This window comes from Zootermopsis nevadensis, unplaced genomic scaffold, assembly GCF_977971745.1.
Source record: "Zootermopsis nevadensis isolate Lab colony 2312 unplaced genomic scaffold, Znev_1.0 Znev_ptg000023l, whole genome shotgun sequence".
Taxonomy (NCBI): Eukaryota; Metazoa; Arthropoda; class Insecta; order Blattodea; family Termopsidae; genus Zootermopsis; species Zootermopsis nevadensis.
The window spans coordinates 5240225-5257169 of NW_028259155.1; the positions used below are offsets into that span (position 1 = coordinate 5240225).

Genomic DNA, 16945 nt, shown 5'->3' on the forward strand with positions numbered 1-16945 from the left:
CGGCCTTGCCCAACACAAGTTATAAATTCGGGCACCGCCGGGAATCGAACCCGAGACCCCAGGATTACAAGGCCAGCGTTCTAACCGCTAGACCACCACATCTTATTATTATTTAGTGTTCTGTCTGACGACAGGTCCATATGAACAGGATCCTTCCATCCTTTTCTCGGACTGGGACCTGTTCATATACGTTCTTGGCAGATGATCCAGAAGTGGTTTGCCATTGCCTTCTTCTGTGTGTGAATGGAGTAATTGTTGGGATGCCACGGAGGAAAACTTCGTGTTGCCTAGACTACGGCCTTGCCCAACACAAGTTATAAATTCGGGCACCGCAGGGAATCGAACCCGAGACCCCAGGATTACAAGACCAGCGTTCTAACCGCTAGACCACCGTGGCTAACGGTAGATATTTTATCATCTCTGAGTATCTATGGCTTAGTAACAAATTCTGCAAAGATACTGGAGCTAGCAGTTCAAGAAACTAAATAAATAATAAAGACTCGAATAAAATAGACATGGAATATTTAAAATAGTCACAAATAATCTTTCCCGACAACGAACCTGGGATTGTAACCACGAGAAATGTCAGATACGCTGACCCAAATAAATACCAGACAGTTCGTCATGCTTTAGTGAATTCACAGACAAAAGAAGTACAGCACGCACTACGCGTATACACGTGTTACGGGTACACACGCAGTTGCGTTTCACGAACAATTCACCCTCCCTAAAAGCCACCCTAACTGAATTGTGAACTCGTGCATTCACCTTAATTTAAAACACAAACGACAATGAATTGCTTATTTTTCCGAATGAGTAACATAACTGTCTGTTGGCTTCAATTTCTAAACCGTTAATATATTTAGTTGCTTTAAACAGACGTTTCAAGACTCCATAATACAAATTACGATATTCATATAATATTTAAATTTTCTCTCGGATACAATTATGAATATGGCCGTCTTCTGTGTTAGTGCACCGTATAGTTTGATAAAAGTTTACAAACGTTTCAGAAGTACTTGCTGTCTCTAACATTAAGATGATAAAACGTCGATAAACTTCTACCAGATTACACGGCGTAACAACGCAGGAGACAGCCATCTTGATATGGCATCCATTTTAACACGCAGTTCGTGGAACGTTCTGTGCTCAAATAATTCAGTTTCAAAGATTTTATATCATTTCCATGTAACATAAACTTTAAATAATGTTCAAGGAAGGAGTTAGACTTCAGTGTTGGAAGAAAGCGATCTGAATAAAACCATAAAAGTCCCGTTTGGTTAGCCACATGGTTTGGATTTTAATATATTATTTCCGGAATACGACAGTAATGTACAGCTGAGTCTAGTTTAATCGATAGATCGATAGCTGAATTTACAAATGTCGTTCGGAATTAGTACGGTGTCAGAAAACCCGAGGCAGAATGTTTATTTAGGAGTTTTCGTTTCTCTCACCAGTCATGATAATGAAATGCTAAAATTATCTTCCTGATTAAACGATTCCACATTGCAAATTCAGTTATCGACCTGTCAAAAACTTTGCTGTCAAGATCTGTGACGTACAATCGCCACCAAGGTCGATCAAACAATGGTCGCTGTAAAGTCGTTTCGCCACTCGTGCGGGCACACAGGTTGGGTTCTTCGAGTTTTATTGTCACCGCCAGCCTCTCTGAGGCCAAGACCCACCGGTAAAACAATATTACAATTTATTAACCAGTGGAACGTATGTGGTACCAACTTTCTTAAAAAAGAAATAAATATATTCGAACTACGAGAAACGTGCCAATGTAGCCAACCTTTTAAACCCCTGTCATTATTAACACTTACCCAGGGCCCTGTGCAAATTATTTATTTTGAATCTTACATTATCAGCAGTTTTTTAAAATAAAATATTTTAAAATTTAATACGAGCAAAACATTTATGTGGACAAATGCGTAAAAGATGGAAATATAATCTGAATAGAACTTACACGCTAAAGTAATCATTAAAAGACTTCCTAAATCATAAATGTTCCCCTGGCATCTAACTAAAAACCTACTATAACATAAACTTCAAGTCCGATAATACGTATGACCTTGATATATTCTAAAATAGTTTCGAAAATAAATCAAGCATATTATTACCGACGCTCAAGATTCGTAGAATTATATTAATATATCAACAAATACACACCCGAATTACGAAATTTGGTACAAATATTAATACGTTAACAACATGGTTCTTCGACGAATTAAATCATAGTAACCTGTTATTTGTGTGATGAAACTCAGATGATGAATTTAAATATATAAATACGTGCATCTGTTTTTACACGACAGTGAGTTAATCACGGCTTATACAATACCGAAAACCGACACGGGGTTCTATAGTAGCCGTCACCAAATTGCATGTTTCAAGGTCACGGAAGATCTTTTTTCCATTGCCGCGCAGTTCCATAGGAATTACAGAAACACGAAAATGGTTTAAGGTTTACATGCGTCATGTTTGTGTTTTTTGATTAAAATATATAATACAATTCAGGTCAATACACAAAACTTTATTTAGATGTTAAAATTTAAAATTTAAATGTTAAAATTTAAAATTTTAAATTTGCGCCATTCATCACTATAAGGATGTTACAATAGAGCGCTTTTATTCACTTCACAACATGTTTCGATGTAAATACATCATCTTCAGGTGTTGTCTTTTAAAACTATTTTATATTATAATGCATGTCTTTTAATATATTCATTATTGTCTTTTGGGATGATCGGCCGTATATACTGACAGTTTTAGAGGTTCCATGAACCCTGATTGAGACAGTAAGACCTATGAAACATTGACTTAATTTACCAGAATACATCCTTAAAAAAAATCTTCATATTCATCGCCTTGAAAACATTTCACGAACAGAAACTTTAATACATTTTTATTACTAACCATAAAACACCAAATCAAATGATGATTTTAATAAATTTACTTTTACTTTTGACAACTGCAATTAATTTATATTATAAGATAGTGTAATTGCGTCATATTGTGAATATTCTAACAATTATTTATTTTAATCCGTCTTATCACAATATTTAAAATTTCTTATAATTAAGATAATAATATGTAAAAGATGTTCCAAAATGTAAATCGATCAATCGATATGGAACATCAATGATATTTTATTATCTTAATTATAAGAAATTTTAAATATTGTGATAAGACGGATTAAAATAAATAATTGTTAATTTATATTATTTAAAATATTTGCACACGCTGCATAAAATTTACAAGGCAAACTGACATCGCCTAGTATCGGTATAGCGTGTCTATAGCATTTTTACGCGCGTCCAATATAATAGTCGGTTGCTACATTTTGTTATTGCCATAATTATTCATCCCCTACCTTGAGGTTCCCCCTCCGGCCCCTGCACGCCTACAAAAGGCACTGAGTACTCTTAACATAGAAAACAAGGGAATTGGTAGACAGGGGAGGACATCGGTATAACCCCCCACAGTACAGGTGACATTTTCCCACCGGGAGTCAGGGTTGTGAAATTTCCGTCTGTAGAACTCGGGTGTTCAGTCTCTGCGAATAGCCTGATGAGAATATCATATCTAATTCGTTATATAGCAACATCTACGTTCGTATCTTGCCACCAGAACGCAAAACAACTCCTCTCATGCGACCGACATGTATTTTATATCAGTGGTATTCAACCTTTTTTGTTCGCGTGCTCCCCAGATATAATTTCTCTTCAACTTTGTACCCCCAAAGTTGTTGGTGTATAATTCAAGTTATACATAGTATATAATCTTCATCTAAAATAAATTAAATAAATTACATTACTGATTATTCAGTGTTTATCATAAAATAATACATATTTTTTTAAATTTCACGTACCCCCTAAGATGTCTTCGCGTACCCCCAGATATAATTTCTCTTCAACTTTGTACCCCCAAAGTTGTTGGTGTATAATTCAAGTTATACATAGTATATAATATACATCTAAAATAAATTAAATAAATTACATTACTGATTATTCAGTGTTTATCATAAAATAATATATATTTTTTTTAAATTTCACGTACCCCCTAAGATGTCTTCGCGTACCCCCGGGGGTACGCGTACTCCAGGTTGAATACCACTGTTTTATATCATACAAATGTCTGTTGTACCAAAGTCTTCTCGCTAAACTTCCACTGTATGGTCCTATTACGTTAGCGTCAATTCCACCTCACAAGTTTGTTAGTCCGCCATGTTGGTTACCTACTGCAGAACACTGAGAAGTTCGATTATGGGGCAGTACCCAATGGCATTACAACCACACCAAATTTAATCAAAATCCGTCCAGTGGTTCTCGAGTTTAATCATGTGGAGTGGCAGACGGACAGACAGACATGATTTAATACATATTACGCATAAGTAACAAGAATTATATTTCGGATGAAATTAAGAATACATTATATTGTAACGTGTTGTCGTGAGAGCAGCACAACAATGTGAATAAACAGTTTAGTTGTCTGTTTATTGACATTGTTACGTATTCGGCATTGTTGTATGTTTATAGAAATTGTTGCTTTTGGCATTGTTGTATTTGTTTATAGCCATTGTTGCGTTAGACATTATTGTGTCTGGCATTGTTGTGTCTGTTTAATGACATTGTTGTATTTGTATAAAAGCCGATTGACAAGGGATTGTGAGTTGGAGTTGAGGTTGGAAAGGGAGAGTGTGAGTTGCAAGCGATATGCTGTTGCGGACATTGGTGGAGTCGAGTGAGTGGAGCCAGCGAGTGTCCAGTGGGGTGCTACGGGCCGACGCCGAGTAAGGACTGGTCGGCTACGTGAGCGAGCACCGGGTACGTGGACCGTGGCGGCCGAGGAGCCAGCGTGTGTCCAGTGGGGTGCTACGGGCCGACGTGTAAGAGAAGAGTGTGAAGAGCGGAGCTCGGTTACCAGATAGACTCGATGGACAGTGCGAGAGAATGTGTGTGCGTGTGTGCACAGAGACTCGAGTGTGTTGTAGAGAGATGACTGTATGGGCAGACCACTGTAACTGATTTAATTTGACGTGGATAAATCAGGGTTGACAATCCAAGGTCGCAACGCCGACCTACGTTACATTGGTGTCAGAAGTGGGATTGTCAACAATGGAGTCTGCACTACAGGATAATCTATAACGCACATAAACACGCCGCCAGCATCTGAAGATGGCCAGCGCCCGGATGATGGTAGTCCACCTGGACAGGTTGGCGTATTATTCGGGTGCTGCTCGGGACGAGCAGCTTTAAGGAGGGGGTAGTGTAACGTGTTGTCGTGAGAGCAGCACAACAATGTCAATAAACAGTTTAGTTGTCTGTTTATTGACATTGTTACGCATTCGGCATTGTTGTATGTTTATAGACATTGTTGCTTTTGGCATTGTTGTATTTGTTTATAGCCATTGTTGCGTTAGACATTATTGTGTCTGGCATTGTTGTGTCTGTTTAATGACATTGTTGTATTCATTTTGATTTAGTTACGCCTCTTCATCATTTCCTCCATGTACGGAGTCAGACACTTCAGACATGGAAGTAGATCTGTCATTCACGTTCCTCCAGCCAGTGTTTTGCAGCATTTCTACGAGAGCCTTTATGACGTCCTGTTGTCCATTAATTACCTCCTGCTGTTTAGAGAACATCTTGACCAAGATATCGTTCACTGTTCGTCTGTGTTTAATCCAGGCCTTCAGCGATTTGATGAGACATTTCACTTTGTCTCCCTTGAACTCATCGTTCACCTCGAGCTCGTCATCCACCTCGGGGTCATCATACACCTCGGAGTCATCGACCACCTCGGGGTCATCGTCTACCCTAGGGTTATCGACCACCTCGGGGTCATCGTCTACCCTACGGTCATCGACCACCTCGGAGTCATCGTCTACCCTAGGGTCATCAACCACCTCGAGGTCATCATCCACCTCGGGGTCATCGTCTACCCTAGGGTCATCGTCCACCTCGGGGTCATTGTCTACCCTAGGGTCATCAACCACCTCGAGGTCATCATCCACCTCGGGATCATCGTCTACCCTAGGGTCATCGTCCACCTCGGGGTCATCGTCTACCCTAGGGTCATCGTCCACCTCGGGGTCATCGTCTACCCTAGGGTCATCGTCCACCTCGGGGTCATCGTCTACCCTAGGGTCATCGACCACCTCGGGATCATCGTTGTGAGCCCAGGCAGAGAAAAACTTCACAAAAAAGATGACGCATATCAATATCAAGAGAAAGGATACGTCATTTGTGGAGTAGCTGATGGGTACGTCCGGCATGCTTTGTTGTCCGAGAATCTCTTTTATCCAGGCCACCGTTTTCTCCTGGAAGGTTATGGTTGCTTCCGGGCGTTGAAACGACGGCGTTAGGAATGACGGCAGATATTGGGTGTAATGATGTTGCATTATCCTGTGATTTTCTAATACGTTTTTACCAACACCAAATTATCTAGTCTACGACGCACTTCTTATACAACCGATTCACAGCTTAGCTCTTTCAGGACTGGGTGCGGGCCGAAAAACCTCTCCCACAAGGATATTTGTCAGTCTGGGCTGACGATGCTGCCATTGGAGAGAATTACCCATTCCCTGTGCCCCTCTGATAACTCATAGACGGGTTTTTCCAGGGTCAAAACAGCAAAGCAAATTGCCAGCAATCTGCAGAAATCTACTTCTGTGAAACGCAATCTCATCTTTGCTGGTGTTGGTACTTCAAGTAGTTGATAAATCCAATTTCAGGAGCAGTGATAATGCGACTGTATGGTAGTTGTTGACCTCGTCGTTGGTATACCAACACAACAATACCGAGTAGCTACAAATTTGTTGTTCACAATAATGGCGAATAAAGAACCAATAAAAATAGAATAGGTTGTCGCCGTCGCCAACCTATTCTACCCGTACCCGGTGCTCGCTCACGTAGCCGACCAGTCCTTACTCGGCGTCGGCCCGTAGCACCCCACTGGACACTCGCTGGCTCCACTCACTCGACTCCACCAATGTCCGCAACAGCATATCGCTTGCAACTCACACTCTCCCTTTCCAACCTCAACTCCAACTCACAACACAGTCTGTTTTCCAACCCCTTCCGGAGGAACGTGAATGACAGATCTACTTCCATGTCTGAAGTGTCTGACTCCGTACATGGAGGAAATGATGAAGAGGCGTAACTAAATCAAAATGAATACAACAATGTCATTAAACAGACACAACAATGCCAGACACAATAATGTCTAACGCAACAATGGCTATAAACAAATACAACAATGCCAAAAGCAACAATGTATATAAACACACAACAATGCCGAATGCGTAACAATGTCAATAAACAGACAACTAAACTGTTTATTGGCATTGTTGTGCTGCTCTCACGACAACACGTTACACTACCCCGTCCTTAAAGCTGCTCGTCCAGAGCAGCACCCGAATACTACGCCAACCTGTCCAGGTGGACTACCATCATCCGGGCGCTGGCCATCTTCAGATGCTGGCGGCATGTTTATGTGCGTTATAGATTATCCTGTAGTGCAGACTCCATTGTTGACAATCCCACTTCTGACACCAATGTAACGTAGGTCGGCGTTGCGACCTTGGATTGTCAACCCTGATTTATCCACGTCAAATTAAATCAGTTACAGTGGTCTGCCCATACAGTCATCTCTCTACAACAACAACACACTCGAGTCTGTGTGCGCACACACACACACATTCTCTCGCACTGTCCATATTAGAATATAAAACTATAATTTTAAACGTTGTTGAAATTTCAGTTTCTCACTGTCTTCTGGAATGCTGTATCGTGTAGTCTGGTAGAAATTTACCGTTTCAGAGGTGCCTGCTGCCTCCATCATAAGGGCTCACTGCACCTCTGAAACGCCCTGATGATGGAGGTAATAAATACTTTTGAAACGTCAATAATCTTCATATTATCAGGCCAATATCGTAAAGAAATTACAGATGTTTTAGAAATGTAAATTAGTTTTTTAAATAAGGGATTTGAACGGGTAATGTGGTATCTCTTACAAATTCGTCCATGAAGATTATCTTTAGGAAATTAAGTTATTTATTGTGAAGTGCTACAGATTCGTTCTGAACGGATCCACGTGGTAAGCGGTTTCCTGTAGCAAACCTTTCGTGAACAATATGTTATTCTGCTAATAAGGTAAGGGGAGACCCACGCAATATAGCCTAGGTACAGTCAGGAAAGAAACACCAAAGAATCAAGGACACACGGTGCTGTGTTTAACAAATAGCTCAATTTTAAAAAATTAACAAAGATATTGATTTACTCTGGCGTAATGAACTCTTGGGTGCAAAGCCGTGGAGACTTACAGATAGACACACAGCTGGTGTGGTACGTGAAGAAATTAGTTTACGTCACGCTGTGCGGAAACAGTGATCTGCGCATGCGCGAGTAACTCGTATGATGTGCTGTGTGGATAACGCGTAGCGCTGTTAAAACAGGACACAGTCGAATTTATCATTCTTCAATATTAATCTACAGTCTGTGTGCGTAAACCTCGGAGCAAAATAACGTTGAAACTTTAAAACCATGAGGACAGGAACATTATCATGTTAAGGTAATTTTAACAGTTAACAATGAAGAATAATATAAAAATAAAATTTAATCGCAAATATTCGCAAATCACACGTCTTGACTTAAATATTAGCCAATAACAAAATTTTAAATTTTACTGATGAAACCTTTTAATGTTATCTCAAACATACCATTTTGTGAAAGTAAAGGGTTTTTTAAGCCAGTTTCGTTAGTCATTTCTTATGCTTTACAAATCATTTCGACAAATTTTAAGTTTATCTTTTCTACGTAAAAAAATGTTACATTTAAAATCTATTGAAATTATATTTTAATGAAACTGATTTAATATTATAACGGTTAAGGGATAGAATTTTTGTGCCATTATCCACTTTTTAAGCGTGATTACAGTCACAAACGTGCCTACTTTGGTTCGATCTCCTGTCCCACTAAGGTTTAAGAACTACGCGATGTTTTACAGACATTTACGTGGTACTAATTTAGAAGCGAACTTGACATTTAAACATAAATTCTGCTGTACTTCAAGCGAAGACCAATTTGGGCTTAATCATCCACTAGTCTAAATTTAGTCAGAAACCATAAATACGCAATACCTTAACAAGGATACCAGAATGTAATATAAATTACAGAATGCTTATTTTACGCTGACAGAGGAGAGGATGATATTTGGAAGGTGCAATGGATGAAATTTCGAACTCCTCCCACATAAACCGTTATATGTGCACATTTTACACACATGAATCAACTGTTTTGATGATTACACCAATTCTAATTTTCCAATTTGTGACCTTTAACGTTGGCTGACCTTATAAAACGGAAATGACGAACTCACATATCTAATCTTGGTGTTAGAATTAAAAATGTGTTTTCTGTTTACAAATGACGTTTATCTGTCATCTAGAATAATGCAGTGTTTTGTAAATATAACGATAAATACGTAAAAAAAAATATGACGTCAGTAAGGGCTTGGAAAACGTTTTCGAATATACATAATTAATATTTAGATTTTATTAATATTATAATAGTAATTTTCTTTAATTCAGCAAGGTCTGTGCTAGAATTGTATAAGATATAACTTGCATGTATTTTGAATACCAATTTGTTATGCAATGCGACTCTTAGTGAGAAAACCACAAATTATATGTGACAGGATTCAAAATAAAATAATTTCAAACTGAACTGAACTAAACGCTAATAATACAGATCGAAAATTTGCAGTATTTGAGGGTTGAAGTGATCATATTAACAGACGTATTATGAAACGTACTTAAATGAGGCGATGAAAATCGTGTGAGGTGATTATAAGAATGAAATTAAAAAAGGCACTGACACAAGAGAAGATCAGGAGTTATCCCTTTACAAAGCACTCACAGTGAAAGAGAGAAAACCAAATCAGAAAATCTCTCATTTATAAACGTAACTTCTGCGTTATCGTAGTTCTGGAAGAATCATCTTTGTAAAGGATAAATTCTAAAGAGGGAGGAAACAGTTTCTTCAAGACAAAAGTTTATTATGACACTACATAATGTTAATAACTGTGCAGATCGAATAACATTTATTGAACTACTCGATACTGCTTCTAATTATTTATGTTGTTCGTTATAATAATTTTTTGTTACTTTTATATAACAAGTAATTTATATTCGTTCTAGAAAGCACCTTTTTATATTTACATTTTGAGTGGTCTTACTTGTTCAGAAAACTTATTAAACATTGTAAATGTTCACAATGTAATTCAAACAGTTCTATTATATAAAATAATTGACATAATCATTTATGTTAGACTCACCTGCAAATTAATACAGACCTTTTCTACCATATATAAAACTACATTTATATTATTTAAACTTTCAATCACATCAAAATAAACAAAACATTTCGCATTAATTTGCTTTCGTTTGTTATATTTTATGAACAATATTATTCCGCTCTTAAGCCCGATAAAACATGAAAAGAGATCGAAATATACGAATAACATAAAAGTTAAAATTCCTGCTCGTTTACATACGCTACACATTCCAGGAACAGCTACCAATGTCTCTTTATTTGAGGTCCTAGTTAATTATTACACTCTGATAGTCTGATACGGTCAGACAGACAAATTTAGCAGGGTTTAAACGAACTGAATCCAAACGGAAATACATATATCGAGTTTATTCACTACATTACGTAAGACAGCAATCGATAGTCGATCTCGGAGGAGGTGTTTTTGCTGCATGAATCAAATTTTTATAAGAAATTTACAATACGTAATAATAACGATAAATCGATAGTCGATCTCGGGAAAGGAATTTTACCGCACGAGTCACATTTTTATGAGAAATTTACAATACGTAATAATAACGATAAATCGAAAGTCGATCTCGGGAAAGGAATTTTACCGCATGAGACACATTTTTATGAGAAATTTACAATACGTAATAATAACGATAAATCGAAAGTCGATCTCGGGAAAGGAATTTTACCGCATGAGTCACATTTTTATGAGAAATTTACAATACGTAATAATAACGATAAATCGAAAGTCGATCTCGGGAAAGGAATTTTACCGCACGAGTCACATTTTTATGAGAAATTTACAAAACGTAATAATAACGATAAATCGAAAGTCGATCTCGGGAAAGGAATTTTACCGCATGAGTCACATTTTTATGAGAAATTTACAATACGGAATAATAACGATAAATCGAAAGTCGATCTCGGGAAAGGAATTTTTACCGCACGAATCACATTTTTATGAGAAATTTACAATACGGAATAATAACGATAAATCGAAAGTCGATCTCGGGAAAGGAATTTTTACCGCACGAATCACATTTTTATGAGAAATTTACAATACGTAATAATAACGATGAATCGAAAGTCGATCTCGGGAAAGGAATTTTACCGCATGAGTCACATTTTTATGAGAAATTTACAATACGGAATAATAACGATAAATCGAAAGTCGATCTCGGGAAAGGAATTTTTACCGCACGAATCACATTTTTATGAGAAATTTACAATACGGAATAATAACGATAAATCGAAAGTCGATCTCGGGAAAGGAATTTTTACCGCACGAATCACATTTTTATGAGAAATTTACAATACGTAATAATAACGATGAATCGAAAGTCGATCTCGGGAAAGGAATTTTACCGCACGAGTCACATTTTTATGAGAAATTTACAATACGTAATAATAACGATAAATCGAAAGTCGATCTCGGGAAAGGAATTTTACCGCATGAGTCACATTTTTATGAGAAATTTACAATACGTAATAATAACGATAAACCCATGGAAAGTCCGATGAAAACGCTGACATAAACCGCAGCCTAAGTTCAATAATAAAGTTAAACGCAATTGTCACCGCCTCCCGACTGGCATTACAACAATATAAGTAAAGCTGATTGTATTGTTTTCATGCAAAGACACTTTACTCCTATCGGGAAAACCTTGTAGCGTTTGGCGGTGAGTCACGTAGTTGTAGCCGGGAGTCGGGAAGTTACAGATGCGTTAAACTTTATTAGTAAACGCACTGTAATACACAGCTACATGTAATTTGAACCGCGTAACTTTCGAAAAAAAGAAACATGGCGTTACCTGTTCGGCGAAGTATAATGGTTTATTATTTTAACAAGTGATAATTTCGTAAACGAACTCAAAACAAAAGACTTCTTGTCTACATTAACCTGCAGAAGGACCGAATGTGAGAAAATTCCTTTCCTGTTCAAGACACAAAACATGGTTTGTGGAAAGGTTAGTACGGAGATATTCCACACAACTATGATGTCGCTATCATGTGTACAGCTGATGTATGGTCAGTCATTTAATCTCCACACCAAACTCTAACGTCAATAATTAATTTTACTCACAAGCTACAAACTGAGTAGGAAAAAAAAATGTTTATAAATTTGTGAAAAATTCTAAATTATCGAAACTGAATCAGCATATGAGATTTGATGTTATCAAGGTGTTACAAATTAGGATTGTAATCTTCATGGTTATGACGTCATGTAAAATGGTACCGCCTACAAGTCTACGCAGCGAATTATCAGAATACCAACCCACCATGATTTGCATTATCGTTATCATTAACTATGCAAGACTTTTCCGCTTTAAAGTCTAGTGGTAATTATGTCCCACCTGCTTTTACAATCAATAATTCTTCATTTCGCCTTTATGGGTTTCGTATGATTCTCACTGCAACCAGAGATCATTTCCTTAAACAGCATTAACAAGCTATGTAATGCTTAAGAGTTGTGTTTTCTTTGAGGTGCGTGCCGAATTTTTAGATGTTATTTACGGGAGCTGATACAGCACTTATCAACTTTATCATATTACCTGATAAGCCTTGAATAGTTTTGACGAAGGCTTTAAAATATATCTAATGACATTTTAAGGTTCTTCATGATACTTAAATAAAACCGTGAAAACGCGTATAGTGAAAGCGCGTATAACGAATCATTTTTCAGATTTAATATATAATGTTTGGTGCATGTATTTCACAGACAGGCTTGAATCAAAGGATACAAAAATAAATTTCATAATATAAAGTTATTAAACATAATCCGAACTGGGCCCAATACAATTCCTTTATCCTGCTACAAACACAGAAAATTAAAATAGAAAGTAAATACAATGGACTTCAAAATTTTCTACACCACAAAAGTGTAATTTAAATTATTTATTTCATTTACATTTCATAAACTATATGTTTTATTTATTGTATCTTATAGAAACACAAATTGTAAAATATAAATTAATAAGAGTGTTATCAACACTTGACATCTCTGCAGGTCGGATAGCATTAAATCAGATCCAGCCATGATATTTCTAAATGATACGTTTGCTCCCAGTACGAGAGACACTCACATCCCAGCGTAAACCGGACAATTAACAACTCTTTATTCACTCCCCTTCTGTCCAACTCCCTTATTCCTGTTCTTATCTCTTTCCTCGGTACAAGAGTCCATACTTCGCATTTCCACAAATATCTGTCACGATTCTGTCTTTACTGACTTCTGTAACCACAAAAAAAATTAAAATTCGTCGAATTTTTAACAGGCTTTTAAACGGATAAGAACAATTATTTCCTTGATTTATTATCCTCGTAAATATACCACCTCATCACTTATTCAAAAATATAATTTAACCTCCTAAATCATAGTGGTAACTATATTTACCATCTACATCAACAATCTACGTATAATTATGTGGTTTTTTCCACAAAGTATTTGTCGGTTACGTAAGAGTAAACATCGATTATATCCTTGAGAGCGTTAACTGATTTGATTTATGTAACGTTGAAGTGTTGTTTTCTTTGCGGTAGGGATTGAATTCTTAAATATTACTCAGACGAGGTTAGACTTCAATGGGTTATATCTATTAAGAATTACGAATTTCCGGAAACGATACTACTAATATTAATTTGTATATAATAATAATCTCAGGTGTTTTATGTGTCTTATCTTAACTGAAGGCTGTTCGTTAACTGATAGAATATTTTTGTCTACAACAGGTATAACAGAAGGTTGGAAAATATTATTTAATACGTAACTTCATAATTATTTTTTTAATGTTAATTTTTGTAATGTACTGTGGGACTATACGATAATTATTTCTAAGATGATGTCTGATATTATAATTTATTGCCCTGTGTAGGCAAAGGCCTTACGATTAACTTTGACACTAGCCAAGAAACCCCAACAGAATATCTAAACAGATCTGCTATTTCAGAAATAATTTTGAATTGGAAGACCTAATCCGATGTTCGTATAATAGGCTTTAATTAGTGTAAAGGTACACTGTCATTAAATAATTTAATAAATAATTAAATTAAACAAATAAACATCATACGATACCATTCACAGAATCATCGGAGGAAAAATTTATACCACGAAATTACAGACGTAATAATATTTTATTATTGTTTGACTGCCAGTTAAAAGGTGCAAATTATCCATAGAAAATGTCTACCAAAGCATTCAGTTTTAACTTGGGAGAAATGGCTTCGCAGGCAAGACAGAAATAGTATGTAAACTCTTGAAAGTGTGTGTATGAACTGCTTGTGGAGTTGTGGATAGGGGAATAGAGGGGTAGGAGGTAGGGAGGGGGAACAGTTCAGCTGAACCCAAACACGACAGGCCACGCTACACAAAACACCGTTGCTATGGGCAACACTTTCAAAACACACGAACGCTGGAACATTCTACCTAATGTACATCCAGACGAATCCAGTGTCTACCACGACATATTTTATAACCTGGAACTGTATTTTTTCCACACCTCATTAACACGCATAAATATTTACAGTTTATCGTAAAACAGCAACAAACAATTCGCTTTAAGTTAATATTTTTTCAAAATATCTCAAGTTTTCTCTGTATTTATTATAGTTCTATGCATAAAACAGTACACCCATATGTTGAAGGGATTAAACAGGCTCAGCAGAGAATGCAATGGTAAGTCTTGGAGTTTCGTAAGAAATCACGGGATATATTGACCAACTAATTATAAACCCCCCTCAAGATCCTCTCACTCTGTCACGTCCAATTTCTGACAATGTTTTAAACACTGTTCATTCTGCAAAAGTGGTCTATATGGCTGTATAAACATGTACAAGCATACCTCGGAAATATTGCGGGTTCGGTTCCAGACCACCGCAATAAAGCGAGTCACACGAATTTTTTGGTTTCCCAGTGCATATAAAAGTTATGTTTACACTATTAAGTGTGCAATAGCATTATGTCTAAAAAAACAATGCGAAAATTACCAAAATGTGACACAGAGACACGAAGTGAGCACATGCTTTTGGAAAAATGGCGCCGATAGACTTGTTCGACGCAGGGTTGCCACACACCTTCAATTTGTAAAAAAACGCAATACACTTGTTACCTCGGAAATATTTACTACACTTTTATGTTCTTAGTTATCGATGGACAATCACCTCTTGGTGATATGAGTCATCGCCCTGATGATGGAGGCAGCAAGGACCTCTGAAGCACCAATAAACTTCTACCAGACTACACGTCGTAACAACCCAGAAGACAGCAATCTTCAGGCATCTCTTACTTAACAGGAAACCAGACTAATTTTTACCAATCTCGTTGTATCTCGCTTGTTCCGACGCCAATAAAGTTGAGCTGCACTGAATAAGCAATTTTTCCCCCAGAAAATGATTCCACGAGAACTACGTGTCCCGCCGATCTGAACATTCTTAATTTGAACATCTAAATAATATTGTATGAATGTAGCGTACAAATTATTAACCTACGCTTTGTTCTGTTTCATCCATTTTTCTCGAACAAATGTAACACCAATACAAAACAGAAGGTAAAAGTATATTTAATAGTTTCGTTTTTACGTTCAAAATACGAGATTACTATAAAATTTATTCTGAACAAAATGATATTAAGCATTTCTAGAATACATTCTGCTCTCTTAACTTCTTCGTTAATATAATTTTGGGAATTTTACTGACTTTCCCCCCAAAAAAAATTTTACTCTTATCTCATATTCAAATAATTTTTAAATTAGCTGTTTTATATTAATATTCTATCGTGGTGTAAATATGGCACATTAAGAACCAAATAAATTAATAAATAACCATTTTACTGTATATCTTTCACACAATTTAGTAATACTAGGCTCCAGAATTATCCTTACAAACCATCCTGTTCTATATCAAGCGTGAAGTATTGAACACAAGCCTACTTTTTTTTTCCAATAATATTCAAACATTTATTTCCTTTTGCTTGGACACTTGAATATAGCCAAAAAGAGACAACCGAAATACATTTTGTTTTTATAGCCTTCATGTTTCCGGTCCATGGCGTTCAGCCGTGCCAATTAGGATTACATGATTGATAGAAGTATAATCATTCATCACAAACAGTGGATAAATAATTTGGAGTACGGAGAAATACAAATCACGGTCTACACCTTAAAAAGCGTATACATAACCCATATATTTTAAATTTTAGAGGGTAGGAAAGGCACTTAAACCAGGTTAATTAATATTTCAGGTAAATTTCAACGAATGAAAATTTAACAAACAAGAGAATGTATAATATATAATATAATTTGATAAAGTGTGTTGTAATGGCAGAAGATGCAATAGGAAGGTTTTGATAAAATCCTAGAACGACTTTATATTACTCCTACCATTTTCTGATACTTCGTTCAAATTTAAGGATGTTTTCAATCTATTATTTATGAAACTGGATTCATTCCATATATATTAAACCGAAAACACCGATTTTGTTTAGGATTTGAGGTTTGGTGAGTCAGAAGATGGCTGTCTTCTGGGTTGTTGTGTCGTGTAGTCTAGTAGAAGTTTACCAAAGTTTCAGAGATCATTGCTGCCTCCATCATCAGGGCGATGATTGAGGTAGCAAGGACCACTTC

At 36.6% G+C, this 16945-nt stretch overlaps 1 protein-coding gene and 1 long non-coding RNA gene across 6 annotated transcripts in view; one reads left to right on the forward strand and one right to left on the reverse strand.

Annotated features, from left to right (window-relative positions):
- The window catches only part of onecut (homeobox protein onecut), a 203927-nt gene that overhangs the window by 152748 nt on the left and 34234 nt on the right, over window positions 1-16945 (reverse strand). The window lies entirely within an intron of this gene.
- On the forward strand, window positions 6185-15694 carry LOC110831131 (uncharacterized). The gene is made up of 2 exons (XR_002543484.2): window positions 6185-8577; window positions 15468-15694. It is a non-coding gene; the product is annotated as an uncharacterized LOC110831131 (long non-coding RNA).